The sequence below is a fragment of the Aotus nancymaae genome, unplaced genomic scaffold (assembly GCF_030222135.1).
Source record: "Aotus nancymaae isolate 86718 unplaced genomic scaffold, 86718_ANA_hifiasm-v0.15.2.pri h1tg000059l, whole genome shotgun sequence".
In the NCBI taxonomy this organism is placed as follows: domain Eukaryota; kingdom Metazoa; phylum Chordata; class Mammalia; order Primates; family Aotidae; genus Aotus; species Aotus nancymaae.
In genome coordinates, this window is record NW_026988473.1 from 16592265 (window position 1) to 16612534 (window position 20270).

Sequence of the window (20270 nt, forward strand, 5' to 3'; positions counted from 1 at the left end):
CTGCCTTTGCGACCCTGGAAAAGTTATCCAAGCCCTATGCCTCAGTTTCCTAACCTATAAAATGGAAGATGATGGTGCCTATTTTCCAGAGTCAATGGGAGACTCCTCTGTTAGTTGCCTTGGGCTGGTATAACAAATTACTATAAACTAGGTGGTTTACAACAACGGAAAATTACACACTCACAGTTCTAGAGGCTAGAAATCTGAAATCAAGGTGTTGGCAGGGCCACACTCCCTCCAAAAGCTCTAGAGGAAAATATAGGCCGGGCACGGTGGCTCACACCTGTAATCCCAGCACTTTGGGAAGCTGAGGTGGGTGGTGGATCACCTGAGGTCAGGGGTTTGAGACCAGCCTGACCAATATGGGGAAACTCCATCCCTACTAAAAATACAAAAAATTACCTGGGTTCTCCTGTCTCAGCCTCCCAAGTAGCGCCTGTAGTCCCAGCTACCTGGGAGGCTGAGGCAGGAAAATGGCTTGAACCTGGGAGGTGGAGGTTGCAGTGAGCTGAGATCACACCACTGCACTCCAGCCTGAGGCTACAGAGTGAGACTCTATCTCAGAAAAAAAAAAAAAAGAAAAGAAAAGAAACAAAGAGAGAAAGGAAAGAAAGAAAGAAAAAATCTATTCTTGCCTCTTCCAACTTCTGGAGGCTCCAGGTATTCCTTGAGTTGTGGCTGCAGAACTCCAATCCTTGTGCCTGTCTTTATTCTTCGTGGATCTCTGATAAAGACACTTGTCATTAGATAGAGAACCCTCCTAGATAACGCAGGATGACCTCAACTCAGGATTCTTAATTACATCAGCAAAGATCAATTTTCCAAATACGATCATATTCACAGGTTCTGGGCATTAGGATATGGATGTATCTTTTGGGGGCCACCATTCGACCCACTGTAGAAGCCATATAATGAATCCATGTTATAGGGTCAGCACAGAGCCAGGCACACTGCAAGTGCTCCATTGATAAGAGCTACTACTGTTGCACATCAAGAAATAGTGCCTGAAGTTTAGCTCTAGAAATTTGACCCACACAGAACAACACCCATGTGCAGAAAGATTGGGTCCTTCTGTCCCTGCGGGTCTCTGGGGCTGGTGGCCTGACTTGTGGCACTGAATTTTCCAACTTAACCAGACTGATTTCAGCTTTGAGAGTCCTCAAATTCTCTCTCTGTTCTAAACAGGATTTTGTTGAAGCCACTTGTTATTGCAAAGTTTGCATTTTGCTCCATTAAAAGCAGGCTGGAGGTGACAGCCAGCCCAAGGTTGCGGAGAACAGGTTACCTGGCAGGAGGGGGAGAAATGTCCAGCCTGGTGGTCCTGATGGCTCAGCCTTGTGTTGGATCTCAGGTTTGAAGTCACTTTGGCTGCATCAGGGAATGCCAAGCATCAGATTTAAGGGTCAAGGAGGTTTTTGCTGAAAAGAAAGGAGACTGCCTTCAACCTGAGTGAGAGTCAGTTCTGTGGCCGAGCTGGGTGGGTTATGTACAAGTGTCAGGGGGATGTCTGGTTGGAGGAAGGATAGGAAAAAGAGTGGCTTGCGTCAAGGAGATGGGCAAGGAGGCTGAAAAGGTGGAGAGAGGTCAAGGGGGCCCAGACTTTTCTCCAGACTTCACAGCAGCTTTGTGGAAGAGAAGGGACCACAGGACTGCTCAGAGCCTCAGTTTTCTCAGCTGTGAAATAGGATCACAGTGGGACTTGTGCCTTCAGGGCTCAGCACATTGCAAGTACACAGGCAGTGCTAAGTGATGCCTTTGATACTCCCACCAGCCCCAAAAGAAACAAAAGGGTAGCCAAGGCCCTTTAGGGGTGACTGGTTCAGATCTAGGCAGCAGAAGGACCTGAGCTCTGACCCTGACCTGCCTATGTCTGGGCTGGAAATGAAACCAGAGGGGCAAACTCATGGTGTGCAAAAGACAGAGAGGGGAGGCCTCCGTGCTGATGGAGAGTTGGTTCTCGAACCCCACAAAGCATGTTCTGTCACACAGTTTGAGGGCTGGCAGTATGATCAGAAGAGTAATATTTTATAACTGTTTTGTGACCCTATTTTTACCCCCAGAGAATCCCAGAAATAACTAGTGGTCAGGTCCTTGCCGGAAGCAACATCAGTATGGTATCATTGTCCCTGGACTGATGGAGCTGGGCAGTCACCTTGGGATAGAGTCCCTGGGGAATACTTTTCCCCAGTATTCCCCAGCTCTGCACAAAACTGACCCAACAGAGAGGAAAGGCCACACCACCTTCCCCAGGCTGGAGGCCATTACCACACCAGCTTCTGAGACTCTCCTCCCCTTGAGACCAACCTTGGCTGGTCTGGGCTTTATTTTTCAATAAAGCTGTTTGCTCGCCAGGATGAAGAAAGAATGCTCGAGTTAAGAAGCAAGTAAAATTTTAACAGCTCTTCCTCTTGTTCTATGAGTTCAGAATGACTTTAGTAGCTCCCTTTTCTGGAAAACTTACCACTTGCTCCAGTGTAATTATCATTTTTTTGAAGTTGAGGGGCACAGATCACTCTCACAGCAACCTATTAGTTCAATCACAGTGAACCTGCAGAATGCAAAACACAAACAGAATGTCTTAAGCAACCAGGGAGAATAGAAGATCATTTTAAAGGAATGACAATTTGGCACTTAATTTTTCTCAAACCCTAATGGAAGCCCAAAGAGAGTAGCACTGTGTCTTAAAAGTGCTAAGAGAACATAACTGTCCATCTAGAATTCTACAACCAGTGAAACTGTCAAGCACACACACATAAAACAAAAGAGAACACTCATTACCAATAGACCCCCAGCACAAGCTTAGAGATAGTTTTACATCTTCTTCTCTTATTTGGATGCCTTCAATTTTTTTCTAGACAGACTAATTACTCCAGCTAGAAATTCCAGTGCAATGTTAAATGGCAGTGGCAAAAACAGGAACCCTTGTCTTGTTCTTGGTCTCAGGGGGCAAGCTTTCAATGTTTCCTTAAATATCATGTTAGCTGTGAGTTTTACATAAATGCTCTTTATCGGTTTCAGGAATTCTCTTATATTCCTAGTTGCTGAGTTTTTAAAATCATGAAATGTATTGGATTTTGCCAAATTTTCTGGCACAAATAGAAAGAATAGGTGGCTTTCTTCTTTATTATATTAATGTATTACCTTGATCAGTTTTCATGTGTTGAACCAACCTTGCATTCCAGAGATAAATCCTCCCTGGATCACAGTGTGTATTGCTTTTAATGTGCTACTAGATGTGGCTTGGTTTTTTTTTTTTTTTTTTTTTTTTTGAGAATGTTTTCATCTATATTTATAAGGAATGTTGCTCTGTAGTTTCTTTTCTTGTGATGTCTGTGCCTGGCTATAGTTTCAGGTTAATATTATCCTTATGGAAAAGTTAAGTGTTCACTCCTCTTCTACTTTTTGGAATTGGACTTAGATTGCTGAAGAATATTAAAGGAGAATTAAATTAATGGAAGGATATCTGTGTTCATAGTTTGGAAAACTTAATATTGTTAAGATGGCAATAATCTCCAAATTGGCCTACAGATTCTATGCAATTGCTATCAAAATTTCAGCTGCTTTTTTTTTTTTTTTTTTTTTTTGCAGAAATAGGAAACCTTATTTTAAAACTCATGTGAAATTGCAAAGGTTCTCATATAGGCAGAAAAATTTTGAAAGAAGAAGATTGGAAGACTCACATTTCCCAGTTCCCAAAGTTAATACAAAGCTACAGTAGTCAAAAAGTTGAAATGGTGTGATATTGGCATAGGCATAGACATATAGATCAATGTAATCAAAATGAGAGTATAGAAATAAACTAATATATCTATGGTAAGTTGATTTTCCACAAGAGTAGTAAGAACCATTCATGGAGGAAAAAAGCATTTCTTCAACAAGTGGTGCTGAGACAACTGGATATCTGCATGCAAAAGAGTGAAGTTGGACTCTTACCTCACACCATATACAAAAATTAACTCAAAATGGATTGGTGACCTAAATATACAAGTTAAAACTATAAATCTCCTAACAGAAATCATAGGAGTAAACCTTCATGATCTTGGATTTGGCAGTGGTTTCTTGGATATGACACCAAATGCCCAAGCAACAAAAGCATAAATAAGTTGGACTTTATCAAAATTAAAAACTTACATGCATCAAGGGATACATTCAAAAGAGAGTGAAAAGATGGCCTCCAGAATGGGAAAAATATTTACAAATCATATAGTATCCAGAATATGTACAGAACTCTTACAACATAACAAAATAAATTAGAAAATGGGCAAAGGACTTAATAGACATATGTCCAAAGAAGATATACAAATGGCCAATAAGCTCATGAAAAGACATTCAATTAGGGAAATAAAAATAAAAGTCACAATGAGATGCCATTTTATGCCCACTAGGATGGCTACAATAAAAACAAAACAGAAAATAACAAGTGCTGGTGAGGATGTCGAGAAATTGGAACATTCATATGTTACTGGTAGGAATGTAAAATGGTGCAGTCGCTGTGGAAAATGGGTTAGTGGTTCCTCAATAAGTTAAAAATAGAATATCATATGACCCACTCCTGGATATGTAACCAAACATTGATAACAGATGTTCAAACAAACACCTGTACATGAATATTTATAGCAGCACTATTCACAATAGCCAAAAGGTGAAAACAACTCAAATATCCATCAACAGATGAATGAATTTGTTTAAATAGTGGGATAGCTATACAAGGGGACATTATTCATTATAAAATTATTATAAAGTTATTTAGTCATAAAAAGAAAAGTACTGATCCATGCCTCGACATGGAGGAACCTTGGAGACATTACATTAAGTGAAAGAAGCCAGGCCAAAGGTCACATGTTATATAATTCCACTTATATGAAATGTCCAGAATAGGAAAATCCATAGAGATGGAAAGCAGTTTCGTGGTTGCTGGGGCTAAAGGGAGCGAGGAGTGGGAAGTAACTGCTTGATGGGCACAGAGTTTCCTTGACACGTGAAGGTAAAGTTCTGGAACCAGGTAGTTGTGATGGTTGCACAACACTGCGAATGTATTTAATGCCACTGACTTGTACACTTTTAAAAATGGTATATTTTGTTATATTTTTACCACCAAAAATTTCCAATAACTGAATTGAGTACTTAATTTTTTCCATTAATATATGCGTCTACGTTGACATAACTGGTTCATGCTTTTTAGAAGAATGATTTGGCTTTGAAACAAAAGCATATAGGTTTCAAACAATATCCAAGTTAATTCATTAACTTTTGTGACAACTCAATAATATTAACATTGAATTCTAAGAAATATTGCATACTCTAAATTTATCAATGTCAACAAGGTGTTCTTCATGTTTTTTTCTTGTGCAACCCTAGCTACCCCCACAGCTGTTTTAGATGAGAAAGCTCTGTGTAAGCCACATCTTGGGGTGTCGTGTACTGGATTTTCTAACTTTGACAAACCTGTTAGCATTTTTATACTAATTTCCTCTTTTGTATTTTTTTCAATGATTCTTATGAAAAATTTCAGGTTTTTTTTTTTGTTGTTGTTTGTTTTTTTGAGACAGAGCATTGCTCTGTTGCCGAGGCTGGAGTGCAGTGGTGCGATCTGGGCTCACTGCAACCTCCGTCTACCGAGTTCAAGTGATTTTTGTGCCTCAGCCTCCCAAGGAGCTGGGATTACAGGCATGTGCCACCATGCCCAGCTAATTTTTGTATTTTTAGTAGAGATGGGGTTTTGCCATTTTGGCCAGGCTGATATCGAACTCCTAACCTCAAGTGATCCACCTGTCTTGGCCTCCCAAAGTTCTGGGATTACAGGCATGAGCCACCGCATCCGGCCAAGTATTTTTAAAATAGGGCGTATGAGTAGGTGCAAATGAAGGAACTCACAACAGTGACTGAGTGTGAAACCTCCCTCCTTGACCTTAGCCATTTTTTTTAGAAGCCACAGCAGGGACTCGGTAAGAGCTGAAGTTGGCTCTGAATTCCTCTAAGCTCAAGCCTCTTGGTTACTATAAACCTATGTCCCAAACACAGCACAGATAGAAGACACCACCCTCCCATGAGAAATAAACAGCTGTATGGAGAAGACTATCTTTCATTCTGAGGAATAGAGGCCACCCCCTTCAGAGGATGCTTGATAGCATGAGACTAGCAGACCTTCTCTAAGTGGATTGACACTTTTCCTTTGAAACTTTTTTCTAGAAGAGGATAGAGGTGGACATGCTGACTGAGTAGAAGACATGCCTCCAGACAGACAGAGCCTGTGGCAGTAGATGGAGTGGCCAGAGGTTCTTGGCATCCTTGGCCCACGCTATTGGGTGCAGGCTGGGGACACAGACTCCTAGTGGGCTTGAAACGAGGGATCCAGACACAGTTACTGCTCTTTGCATCTCTCAGGTTTCCCGGCATGTCTGCTCTGGTCAGGATCTGATCTGCACATCCCTGCTGGGATGACTCAGGTCCTCTGAGCCTGCTAGGCGGCTGGAGGATGAGGTGCTCATCTTGAACCTTGCTCAGGGTAGCAGGGAGCCCTGTGGTTGCAGGAATGCCCATCTGCAGGCTCTGCCCAGACCTCAGGTTCTTCCTCTTGCTGACTTCCCTCCCGTATACCAAGTCCCTGCCTAAGGCTCAGGTTCTCTAGGAGGAGGCTGAGGGTTGTGTGCCCACCTGTATCCCAGGGTCCCCAACCTGCAGGAAGGACCTGCAGGAAGGAAGGGTGGGGACCCTTTGACAAACCTGTTAGTGTTTTTATAGTAACTTATCTTATCTTTAAAACTATTTTATACTATTTTTATCTCTATTGGGGAACTGCTACCAGAAACTAGGACAATAGCCACCAGGATTTGCTTTTTAGAGAGAGAAGACCCCAAAAGATTTTTTTACCACTAAAAATTTCCCATAACTGAATTGAGTACTTAATTTTTTTAAATATATGCATCTACGTTGACATAACTGGTTCGTGCTTTTTTGAAGAATGATTTGGCTTTGAAACAAAAGCATATAGGTTTCCAACAATGTCCAAAAGAGCTGGCTCCATTTCCACTGCAAACAGTCCCATGAGATTGTGTGGTGCGGGGGCTGCCGAGGACAGTCCACTTCTCTGGTTTGCCTTTGGTGCTCCAGAAACACTGAGGGACTCTGAGGCCCTGTGGGTCAGCAAAGGACTCCAGGGTTGTCCCAGTTTGCAAGCTGGCCTCAGTTTTTTGGGGGAAATGATCCTGCCCTCTTTTCTGTCTTTCCTCAAATCTGGAAATCCACTCTCTCTCTGACTCGTATCTCCAGGAGCTCCTGGATATCAGGACTGAGGAAGAAGATGCCACCAGCCTTCACGTGCCTGGCTGCAGAGTGTCCAAGAGAGAGGCCTTTTGTGGGCAAGGAAGGAAGCACACTGGGGGGTGGACAGGGTTGTGCCCTTAGCAGATGTCTACCCTGAGAAGAAGGCCAACAAGAGCAGGTGCTTTCAAACGTGCCTGGGATTTGTTTTAATCAGGTGTGGTGAAACACATCGACCTAGAAATGACTGTCACGAAGGGAGATGTTTTTATATTCAGAGATCCTTAGAACAGGAGGCATGGCACACCACGCAAAGCCACGTGGGGAAGCACTAGGAGCAGTCGGGAGACAGAAGGAGAGAGGCGAGCATGGACCAGAGCCCTTGCTGGGGTTTTGTGAACAGGCATGGGCAGGGCAGGGTCATCAGGCTCAGCAGGTTCAGAGTTGACTAGTTGGAATCATTTCAGTGGACTTCAGGGTATAGGAGCTGTCCTGAGTTGTTTGGTATCTGACCCTGGGTGATGAAAACAGGGGAATATTGCCTCAACCCGTGAGAGCTTGATGAAGGAGGCAGAAGGGCAGGTATGGGCTGTGGATTGGTTGGTTTCTATTTGAAAAGGGCACTCACAGGCGATTGCTAACTCTAAGAACTGTGCTAACTCTAAGAACTGGCTAGCCCTGACCAGTGAGGCTAGAGCATCAGGAGTACAGAAAGTGAGAAAATCCAGTTAATGCCACAGGAGTGAGTGGTACCTGCCCAGGGGACCAGTGAGAAGGTGGAGGCCAGAGGCAAAGGGAATATACTGGACAGGGAATAGACTCTAGGATCTGAGTGTGCGCTGAGAGGGGAGCGGGGAAATCAAGTTATGGGGGTGAAGAGTGTGGGGTGCTGAGCCAGAAGGGCTCTGGTGGAAGAGAGGCATCAATGGTAGGAGAGAACAGAACAGAGTGGAGGCTGGCTGGGCCCGGGGAGGGGGTGGAGCCCAGAGGAGAAGAGGCCAGCGCTTGTGCAGGCTCAGGCCAAGGAGCAGCGGAAGCCACCAGGGATCCAGCCAGAGCAGCCTCATCCCAGGCTCCCCCAACAGCAGACAATCACATACCATAACCTGCAGCAGGGAGCTGGCTGCGACTGTTGCAAAAAGCTGTCCTCCCAAAGGAGCTTGCCTTATGCCTACAGGAGACAACCCTCATACTACTAAGTTGGGGCCAGGATCAGCATGGATCCCGGGGTCGGGGGGGATGGGCAGGGCCACATCCCACATCCCTGGCTGTTCAGCAACCCTTTTATCCCTCACCCCAAGATTTTCTTTCACATCACCTTTCCTGTGGGTTTCACCTCCCACATTGCCCCGTCTTGGGACCCTGGACTTGCATAGGTCATGCTAGGAAGAGGGACCAGGAAAGAAGGAGGAGAAACACACCACCTTTTCCCAAGAGAAAGTAGGTGCCATGCTGCCTCAGCTCCTCCAGGCCAGCTCTTCAAGGTGGAGCCTGGGTTAGGTGTGGATTGGAGGCAGAGAAGAATGTTCCTTTCAGGGGAGAGCCTTTAAGATCAGGCCCTGAGAACACCAGGAATTAGTACACGGAGTACAATGGCCAATGACAATAATGGTAAGGCTCTTCTGTGTACAGCACAGTGTCATTTGCAGCATTCCCCTATCCCCTGGGAGCCTGGTGGGGGATGCAGACCAGGAGCCACCTCAAAGGGGAAGTTGAGATGTGTCCTCCAAAACCAACCACTAGTCCTTCCTCCATGTCTCACAGCGCAACCCAGTGGCAGGGCTCACTGCCAGCTCTGTGGTTCTCTCAGCCCTCTGGATAGGCAGAGCAGAGTCCAGAGTCTCTTTGTGGGAACCTCCCCTTCGCAGGTGTTGCTAGAGCATCTGATGAGAGGCTTCCAGAGGCCCAGCATTGTCTCCAGATCAGCCCTAATGCAAAAGAAAGGCTTGACACAGACACACCTGGGATGCAAAGATGATTATGAGCGAGGGTGGTGGAACTCTGTCCCCTGCAGGTGTCCTAAACTCTCTTAATAACCCAATCTATGGCCTGGGGGTGATGGCTCATGCCTGTAATCCCAGCACTTTGGGAGGCTGAGGTGGGCAGATCACATGAGGTCAAGAGTTAGAGAGCAGCCTGACCAACATGGCAAAAACCCATCTCTACTAAAAATACAAAATTAGTCGGGGGTGATGGTGCATGCCTGTGACCCCAGCTACTTGGGAGGCTGAGGCAGGAGAATCATTTGAGCCTGGGAAGCAAAGGTTACAGTGAGCCAAGATTGTGCCACTGTGCTCCAGCCAGAGTGACAGAGCAAGACTCTGACTAACAATATTAATAATAATCCAATCTATGGTCACTGAATCATGTATTTTGGCATCTTACCCTGGGGCTTTCTGCCATCCTCAGATGTAGTCTGTGAGCCTCAATAGAAGCTCTAGTCCCTACTCCAAACCCTGCCCTGCCCTGCCAGCCTGTTCCTTAAAATATTGTTCTACTCTTTCCTGAGAGTTCCAATCCCAGGTGTTTCTCTGCACCAAATAATTTAGAAAAGTAGGAAGAAGAATGACACCAACTCTGCAAAATTACTATCAACTAAGGGAAATCTAACATAGCTGGCTCCATCTTGCTTCTAACCTCTAAGCTGTCCCTGTCCCTTCCTGGGCGTATGCCAAGCTAGCTTTGGTAGAAATTTCATTTATACTTTACCCTTTAGGTAAGGTAAGATAAGGATGATAATGGCCCTTCCCAAAACTACCCCTTCCTCGTTCAGGGCCGAAAACTGCCTTTGTAAAAACTAATGAAAGGCTATGAGATTAGGATCATGAGAGGGCCCTGAATTCTGCTAGGATGTAGGCATATTAAACCAGCTTTTGTTCCAGAGGTCACAAAATTTGTAACTCCCCCAATTACTTCTATAAATAACATCACTATTGTAGAACCTAAGATTGATCTTTTGAGATGTTTTTCAGACTTTTACATTTCTGGTGACTATCTGACTCCCACCCGGACCTATGACTTGTGATTCATCTGGTCCTGTGGCCCTCACCCTGAGACTGACTCAGTGCACACGGACTGCTTCCCATGCCCCCATGGTTTCAGCCCCAGTCAATCAGCAGCACCTATTCCCTAGTCCCCTGCACACCAAATTATCCTTAACCCCAGTCTCTGAATATTTGAGGGAGGCTGATTTGAGAAAAAAACTCCCGTCTTTCATGTAGCTAGCTTTGCATTAATGAAACCCTTTCTTTACTGCAATACTGTTGTCTCAGTGAATCAGCTGTATCTGTGCAGTGGGCAAGAAGAACCCACTGGGTGATTACAAAAACAAGATTTATTCTTTGCTGGGAGTGGACCTAGGCTTTCTTTACCTATTCTGTGTCTCCAATTTTCTTTAATAGTGATCAAAATGGATTCCTCTGTAGGAAGTAGAGAAACAGAAGGAGTCCACCCCACGAGAAGCAGAAGATAGAATTGATGCTCCAGGAAGTCAGACTTGACCTCAGCATGGGACACTAGGTCTCTTCAGAAAAAGAGAGAGACTCCTCCCATCACTTGAAGCCCACTCCTCCCTCATGCAGCTGGGCCGTGAGCATGTACACTGGAGACTAGAGATGTAGCCAGCATCGCAGAGCTGCAGCCCAGCTACAAAGGGTTCTCATGGGGGCTGGGAGTGGCAGAGGGGACACAGAGAGGAGGTGAGCCCATAGCTCCTACCACCACCATCCAGCTCAGCAGATCCTACTACCCTTCTGGGGTTTACTACAACCCTCCATTCGTCTCTGGGTTGCCGTATTTGGCAAAGCCATTGTGATTTTCTATTTATGTCACATATAACCCCCACATTAACTGTGCTCACCTCTCAATCTGCCCAGCTCAGAAAGAATGGTCTCTTTAATTGAAAGGAGCCTGAATTCAGAGTCAGGATTCCAGCTCCGGCCACCAGTGAACGGGGAACCTAGATCAAGTCATTCCCTGCTCTGGGGCTCAGATCTTTCATCTGTGAAGTGAGAGGGTCGGGCTGGAGTTTTACAAATTGAGTCCTATGGCACACAGAACATGGTGAAACCGAAAGTCCCAGAGGTTCTGATTACAGCCCTCTGTTTGCAATTTAAAGACACATGCCAAATAAAATCAAGGTATTTGGAGCCCTGGAAAGCCCTGTGGTCAAGAAGCCTCTTCGATTTTCTTTAATCTGGCACTCTCAAACTGTCTTAACCACAGAGGCCTCCCTTCCTTTTTTGGTGAAAAATCAGTTAAGATCTTGAGGCATATAATCTTCAATGGATTAATTTGGAAAATAATGAATGAGCAGATTGCTAAATTCCCTTCCTGCTTAAACGTCTCACATTTTGAAAAGAAATAGGAGCCTTAAATTAGGAGATACGATCTCAGTTGAAAATTAACTCTCTAAAAGAGAAATGAGCCAGTTGATAAACCAGAAAAAACATCGGTGAAGATCCCAGACTAGAGCAGTCTCACAGGTGGCAAAAGGAGCCAGCCTAGCCAAGGCAGAACAGGAACAAGCCCACATGCTGTTCCCAACTCCTTTCCTGGGACCCTCCCACAGAACAGTGTCCTCATCTCAAGCAGGAACTAGACCAGGCAAATGAGAACGAGAGAAAGAGCTGCTTTTGTTTCTGCTCAGTGCCCCAGAATGTCACCTCCTTTCATCATCACAAGAATATTGTTATCAAAGACCTCTCCTTTCTTTTTTTTTTTTTTTTTGAGACAGAGTCTCGCTCTGTCACCAGGCTGGAGTGCAGTGGTGCCATCTCAGCTGACTGCACTGCAATCTTCACCTCCCCGGTTCAAGCAATTCTTCTGGCTCAGCTTCCTGAGTAGCTGGGATTACAGGCGCCTGTCACCACACCCAACTAATTTTTGTATTTTTCGTAGAGATGGGGTTTCACCATGTTGGCCAGGCTGGTTTTGATCTCTTGACCTCATGATCTCCTCTCCTTGACCTTCCAAAGTGCTGGGATTGCAGGTGTGTGCCACTGCGCCCAGCCAACCCCTCCTTTATTTCAAAGGTGACCTTACAGAAAGGACCTCAGTGGGGTGTGTACTTAATTGCATTTCTTTTTCCAATGGAGACAGCTGTTCTACGTGGATGTGTAAAATAAACTTCTGTCAATCCCATTTGTCCCATAGCCTCCTGTGTTATTGACTTTATTTATTTCTTCCTTCTACAAGCAGATGTTACACCTGCCAGGCATTGGGCCTGAGGCGTGAACAGGAACCAGAGAGACTAGTCTAGAGTTGGATGTTTTTATCTGTGCTTTAGTCTTTCCCTCTCTGTGTGCATTTGTAACCCCTCAAATATGTTGTAAGCTCATTGGAGCAAAGCCTGTTTCTTCTTTGATCTCTGACAGTGGCTCCACCATGACATATGAAGACTAACACTGGGCACCCCACACACACCTGCTGGCTGAGTGAAAGAATGAATGAAATGACCAGGCCCCAGCAGGCAGGTGGGCTGGGCTTTGAGATGAAATCCATGTTCCGAGAGGTGCCAGAGCAAATCTTCTATTTTATACAGAGTGAAGCTTTGTTTATTACTTAGTTAACAGTATTCTCAAAGATTCAAAAAAAAAAAAAATGCAAGGCTAAAAAGGGATCGAAAATAATAGGAAATGGGTTCTCAGATGCTCATATGACCTTATGGGCATGGCACATGGAAGACCAGAACTAAAATGGCTGGCTGCTCTTACCTTGTGATCTTGGGCATGTTATTTCATTTTGCTGTCCTTCTCTTTCTTAACTTATAATGGAGATATCAATAATCCCTTCCTAGAGCTTGTTGTGAAAATTAAATAAAATCATGTATAGAAGACGACTTAGCATATTGCTTGTACAGAAGCATATTCATTCTGCAATTTCGACTACATGTGCATCAAAAAAATATTTTTAGGCTGGGTGCGGTGACTCACGCCTGTAATCCCAGCACTTTGGGAGGCCAAGGCAGGCGGATCACCTGAGGCCAGGAGTTCGAGAACAGCCTGGCTAACATGGTGAAACCGCATCTCTACTAAAAATACAAAAAAAATTAGCTGGGCATGGTGGCAGGCGTCTGTAATCCCAGGAGGCTGAGGCAGGAGAACTGCTTGAACCCAGAAGGTGGAGGTTGCAGTGAGCCGAGATCGTGCCGCTGCACTCCAGCCTGGGTGACAAGAGAGAGACTCCATCTCAGAAAAGAAGAAAAAATATGTCTAAAAGAGGAGATGAAAAAAAATGCTTCCTAAATTAACATGAAGTATAACACAAAAATATAATGATATGATATAATTCCCCTTGGAATAGGAAAATAATTTTAAAATTCAGATGGAAGAATAAATATTCAAGAATTGCCAAGAAAAATTTTGAAAAGTAGTAGTGAGGAGAAACTTGCCCCAGAAAATAATGAAAACTTTGGTCTACGGGTATAGAATAAAAATAAGTCTGACTTTGGCACTGAAATACACAAATATATCTTTGGCCCCGAAAAGAGAGTCCACAAATAGACCTAAAATATGTGAGAATGTAATCACAAGAAAGGTGACGTTCCAGCTCAGTGGGTTGAGTAGTTTATTTACTAAATCGTCTCTGCATCTGAATTGAATAAAGTCAGATCTTTTCTATACAGTGTGTACATTAACAATTTCTAGATGGATTAAGGCTTAACAACTAAAACTTTAAAAAGATAAAATATAGTGATGGAAAATACCTTATTAGGTAAGATATGACACACACAAGCCATAAAGAAAAAAATGGACAGATTCAATTTCATAAGTATTAACATTTTCTCTTTAAAGATGACACCACAAACAAAGTCAAAAGACAAAGTCTATTCGAGGAGGGCATAGTACAAACATATGATGAGTAAACGGGTAATATCCCTAATAGAAAGAAATCTTACCAATAGAAATTGATAAGAAAATGACAAATAGCCCAGTTGGTGAACAGAGAAAGAAGAGACTTCCATTTTCAGAAATATTTTGGAATGAATTTTCCAAGAAACTCTTCTTTATACAGAAAGATCTAAAAACGCTTGAGAGTGTAGAAGTAAAATGTTTTTCAAAAGCCCGTTTGAGCTGGCATGCGAGTCAGGGAAAAAAATCATAGGGCAGAAATGACAAGAGATGCTGACTAGAAGGAAAAGACATTGCTGGATTTGATGTTTGCCCTAAAGACATCTTTTCATCCCTGGTGGCCGATCAGGTTTAAACAGTGCAGGAGGTGTCAAGGACAGGACACCGAGCCTGGGACCCAGGCAGTAGGGAGGTCACCGCAGAGATGCCCAAGTGAAGCCAGAGTTTCAAAAGGGAGTATTTGATCTAGGAAACTCTTTAAACATAAGAAGAAACTTTAAATGAATTGCAAGTGATACATTATGCAAATACAAACCAAGTAAATACTGAGGTCACTATACATCTAAGACGACATGTCAGATGATGTGTACTTTGCAGAAAGAAGCATTACTAGAGAGAGGGGAAATAAATAAGGATGCGGGGGTGTAAATGCACCAGAAAGATATCACATTCTAAATCTGCATGCCCCCAGTATCATAATGTGAAAATATATAAAGCACCAATTGGTAAGACTTAAAAAATAAAGAGGCAAATCCTCAGTCATAGCAGGGGACTTTAATGATGTGACTTGTTTAATTGCTGATAGAACAATCAGACAAAAACAATGAAGAATATAGATATGAAAAAGAACTTAAACTTGACCCAGTTAATACACACACACACACACACACACACACACACCACTGCCAATTACCTCACCTGTAATCCCAGCACTTTAGGAGGCGGAGGTGGGAGGGTCACTTGAGCTCAGGAGTTGGAGACCAGCCTGGGCAACATAGTGAGAACCCACGTCTACAAAAAAAAAAAAAAAAAATTTAGCCAGGCATGATGACACTTGCCTGTAGTCCCAGCTACTCAGGAGGCTGAGGAAGGAGGATTGCTCGAGCCTGGGAGGCGGAAGTTGCAGTGATTTGAGATCACACCACTGCACTCCAGTCTCAGCACTAGAGTGAAATCTTGTCTCTACAACAAAACAAAACAAAACAAACAACAACAAAAACACTGCAACTGAGAACTGTTTATAAGATAGAAAAAAACTAAACTGTTTTTTCTACTTTCAACACAGCACAGAGCACTTCTGGTCACCAAAATGTGCTTGGGGTTTTCCACAGACAGTAAACAGTTGTCCAGTGGACAGGGTGTCCTACAGTGTAACTAGGTTCTGACACTATCTACCTGGAGTTACAGTCAGATCCCACACATGAAGGGCTCAGTTTCACAAGACTGCCCCCCACTTCAAATATCACTTCCAAGTGGTAGGTTACCCACAAACTCTGTCCAACTTGGCTACAAATTAGAGGTTCTTCAGACCCCCTTCTCAGGTTCAATTTTCAAGACCAACCCACAAAAGTCAGAGAAATACATTTGCCAGTTTATTACATTATTAAAGAATATGAAAAGATTTCTGATAAGCAGACAGTTGAAGAGATACAAAGGATGAGGTCTGGAAGGATCCCAAGTGCAGGAGCCTCTGCCCCCAGGGAGCTGGCGTGCAACACCCTCTTGCCACATGGATGTGCTTATTTAGAACTCTGGAGTGCAGAGATTGTGATGGAGGCTTCATCACTTGCACATGATGGGTTATTAACTCAATCTCCAGCCCCTCTCCTCTTCCCAGAGGATGCGAGGTGGGGCTAGAAGCTCCATGGTTCTAATCAGGGCTTCTATCTCTGGTGACCAACTCCCATTCAGGAACCAGAAAGAGACACCTCGTTAGAGAAAAAGATGCTCCTATCACTCCCCAGATTCCAGGGAATTAAAAGCTATGTGTCAGGAACCAGCGAAAAAGACCAAATAGTAGAGCAAAAGAGGCTCCTGGCACCCCTACTGCTCAGGAAATTACAAGGGTTTTAGAAGTTCTGTGCCGAGAACCAGGGACAAAGACTGAAATAGATATTTCTTCTTGTAAATCACAGTATCACAGTGACAAAATCCACACATTTTTCAAGTGCACATGGCATGTTCACCAAATTTACCACATGCTGGTCTATTTTTAAAAGCCTCAAAAAAGAATTCAGCAGATTAGAAGCATTTAGAGTATACCCTCTGATAACTAGAATTAAGCTAGCAATTAACATTGAAAAGACAACTAGAAGATTACCAACTGCCTGGAAGTTAAACAATGTATGTTTAAAAATTCATATGTCAAGAAAAGAAATTACAACAGAAATTAGAAAATAATTTGAGATGAATGACAATAAAAATAAGATATATTAAATATGTGGGATAAAGGCAAAGTCGTACTTAGAGAAAAACTTACAGTCTTTGATATGTATACTAAAGTCAGAAAGAATGAAGTCAATGGTTTAAACTCTTATCTCAATAACACCAAAAAAAAATCCTAAGCTAATTGAATCCAATGAAAGTAGAAAGAGGAAAATAATAAAGATAAAATCAGAAATCAGTGAAATACAAAGCATGTGATAAAGACAAATCAATTAAGCCTAAAGTTGGTTCTTTGAAAAGATTAGTAAAATTTATAAACCTCTACCAAAACTGACCAAGAACAAAGAGAAAACTCAAATTATTCATGTAAGGAGGATGTCACTACAGGTCTTACAGACAGAAGTGTGTAAGAAGACATTATAAACAATTTTATTTTAAAATTTTTGATAAAATGGAAAACTCTTTTTCTCTCTTTTCTCTTTCTCTCTTTCTTCCTTCCCTTCTTTCTTTTTCTTTCTTTCTTTCTTCCTTTCTTTTTTCTTTCTCTCTTTCTTTTCTCTTTCTGAGACAGAGTTTCACTCTTGTTGCCCAGGCTGGAGTGCAATGGCACGATCTCGGTTCACTGCAACCTCTGCCTCCTGGGTTCAAGCGATTCTCCTGCTTCAGCCTCCTGAGTAGCTGGGATTACAGGCATACACCACCATGCCTGGCTAATTTTGTATTTTTAGTAGAGATGGGGTTTCTCCATGTTGGTCAGGCTGGTCTTGAGCTCCCGACCTCAGGTGATCTGCCTGCCTCGACCTCCCAAAGTGCTGGGATTACAGGTGTGAACCACTGCACCCAGTCAACAACTTTGTTTAAAAAAGAAATAGACAAGCACTTTGGGAGGGTGAGACGGGTGGATCACGAGGTCAGGAATTCACGACCAGCCTGGCCAAGATGCAAAGAATGGCTGAATGGATTCTGAGGACCGGAGGAGCCGCCACTGCCCATACCTGGACACCATTAATAGAAGTGTGCTGGACTTTGACTTTGAGAAACTGTGTTCTAGCTCCCTCTCACATATCAATGCTTACGCCTGTCTGGTGTGTGGCAAGTACTTTCAAGCTGCGGTTTGAAGTCTCATGCCTACATTCACAGTGTCCAGTTTAGCCACCATGTTTTCCTCAACCTCCACATCCTCAAGTGTTACTGCCTTCCAGACAACTATGAGATCATCAGTTCCTTGTTGGAGGATATCACGTATGTATTGAAGCCCACTTTCACAAAGCAGCAAATTGCAAACTTGGACAAGCAAGCCAAATTGTCCCAGGCATATGATGGTACCACTTAACTGCCGGGTATCGTGGGACTAAATAACATAACGGCCAATGAGTATGCCAATGCCGTCCTTCAGGAGCTATCTAATGTTCCTCCTCTCCAGAACTACTTTCTCGAAGAAGACAAATATAAGAACATCAAGCGTCCTCCAGGGGATATTATGTTCTTGTTGGTCCAGCATTTTGGAGAGCTGATGAGAAAGCTCTGGAACCCTCGAAATTTCAAGGCACATGTGTCTCCCCATGAGATGCTTCAGGCAGTTGTACTTTGCAGTAAGAAGACTTTTCAGATCACTAAACAAGGGGATGGAGTCGACTTTCTGTCTTGGTTTTTGAATGCTCTGCACTCAGCTCTGGGGGGCACAAAGGAGAAAAAGAAGACTGATGTTTTCCAGGGTTCCACGAGGATCTTCATTAAAAAGCTTCCCCATCCTGATCTGCCAGCAGAAGGAAAAGAGCAGTTGCTTCACAATGACGAGTACCAGGAGACAATGGTGGAGTCCACTTTTATGTACCTGACGCTGGACCTTCCTACTGCTCCCCTCTACAAGGACAAGAATGAGCAGCTCATCATTCCCCAAGTGCCGCTCTTCAACATCCTAGCCAAGTTCAATGGCATCACTGAGAAGGAATGTAAGACTTACAAGAACTTTCTAAAGCGCTTCCAGCTTACCAAGCTGCCTCCATATCTAATTTTTGCATCGAGAGATTCACTAAGAACAACTTCTTTGTTGAGAAGAATCCAACTATTGTGAATTTTCCTATTACAAATGTGGATCTGAGAGAATACTTGTTTGAAGAAGTACAAGCAGTACACAGGAATACCACCTATGATCTCATTGCCAACATCATGCATGACGGGAAACCCTCCGAGGGCTCCTACCGTATCCACATGCTTCATCATGGGACAGGCAAATGGTATGAATTACAAGACCTCCAGGTGACTGACATCCTTCCCCAGATGATCATGCTGTTGGAGGCTTACATTCAGATTTGGAAGAGGCGAGATAATGATGAAACCAACCAGCAGGGGACTTGAAGGAGGCATCTAGGGCTTTGCTTCCTCCCAAAGGCTGTGGCTGATGATGATAAATAAGAACGCGGAAGCTGTAGCTGAACACAGGCTGGCTGGTGGGCTCCCTGGACCAGCCCAGCTCGTATGGGTTCTGGCTAAGCAGAGCATCAGGAGCCCACCTGCCTGGGATGGCCCCACACTGTCACCCAGCTGTTCTTTGATCATTTTTTTCTAGGTTGATTCTCTCCCACGCATCGAGCTCCCTTCTAGCTTCAGCAGGGTAGAGCCCTTCTCCAGATGTGTGTAACTTACGTCTGAGTATCCGGGAGTAGCTGAAGGACCGATAATTTCTTACAAACATCAAGCCTCAGGATTATTGGAGCAAGCAGGAAGTCAGTAACCTCACTCTGTCTGTTAGAGGTGGAGGATTTTCTTATGGTTCCCCTCATTTCCTGATGTGTATTTTCAGATGGATTAAATATTCTCCTGTTTTTAAATGAAAAAAAAAAAAAAAGAAATGGACTTGGCAAATGATGAAGGAAAATATAGACAATTTAAATTTTCTTATACTTGTTAAGTAAATTGTATCTGTTTATAAAAATATTCCTACAAAGAAAACTTTGGGCTCAAATGGCTTCACTGGAGAATTCTTCCATACATTTAAGGAAGAAATAATACCAATTCTGCATAAATTCTTCCAAAGAGTGGAAAAAGAGAGGACACGTCCCAACTCATTTGATGAGACCAGTATAGCTTGTATATCAAAACTTGAAAAGGACATTATAGGGAAAAAATTATAGATAATTATTTTGTAAATATATACAAAAATCTTCAAGTAGTAGATCTAGTATAGCAATATATAAACAAATATCACATCACAACACAAAAGATTAATCAATGTAGATCATCACATTGATAGAGCAAAGGAGAAAAAATATCATATGATTAAGTTGACACATGAAAATGCATTTGGTAAAAATAAATATCCATTTATAATAAAAAGAAAACAGCTTAGCAAGCTAGGAATGGAGGAGAACTGCCTAAATTTGGTAAAGAATAGCTACAAAAAACCCTACAGCAAACAATATACTTAATGCTAAATTATTAAAAGCCTTTCCCTCTGAGACTGGGAATAAGACAAGGATGGCTAATATACTGACACCTATTAGCATCATATTGAAGGTTCTAGGCAATGGCATAAGGCAAGTAAGTGAAATAAATAGTGTAAGTATTAGGAAAGAAACCAAACTGCAATCATTTGTAAAAGATGTGATTGTGTAGGCAAACAATGCCAAAGAATCTACAGCGAAACTATTGGAATTTCTAAGCAAGTTTAGCAAGGCCACTAAATTCAAAGCTAACATAAAAACTTAATTTTATTTTTATGTTCCAGCAACAATACATAGAAAATAAAAATTTTTAAATGAAACCTCTTACTGT

At 43.0% G+C, this 20270-nt stretch overlaps 1 pseudogene; it reads left to right on the plus strand.

Moving 5' to 3' along the window:
- Positions 1-8477: 8477 nt before the first annotated feature.
- On the plus strand, positions 8478-18854 carry LOC105717411 (ubiquitin carboxyl-terminal hydrolase 39-like; annotated as a pseudogene).
- The last annotated feature ends 1416 nt before the right edge of the window (positions 18855-20270 follow it).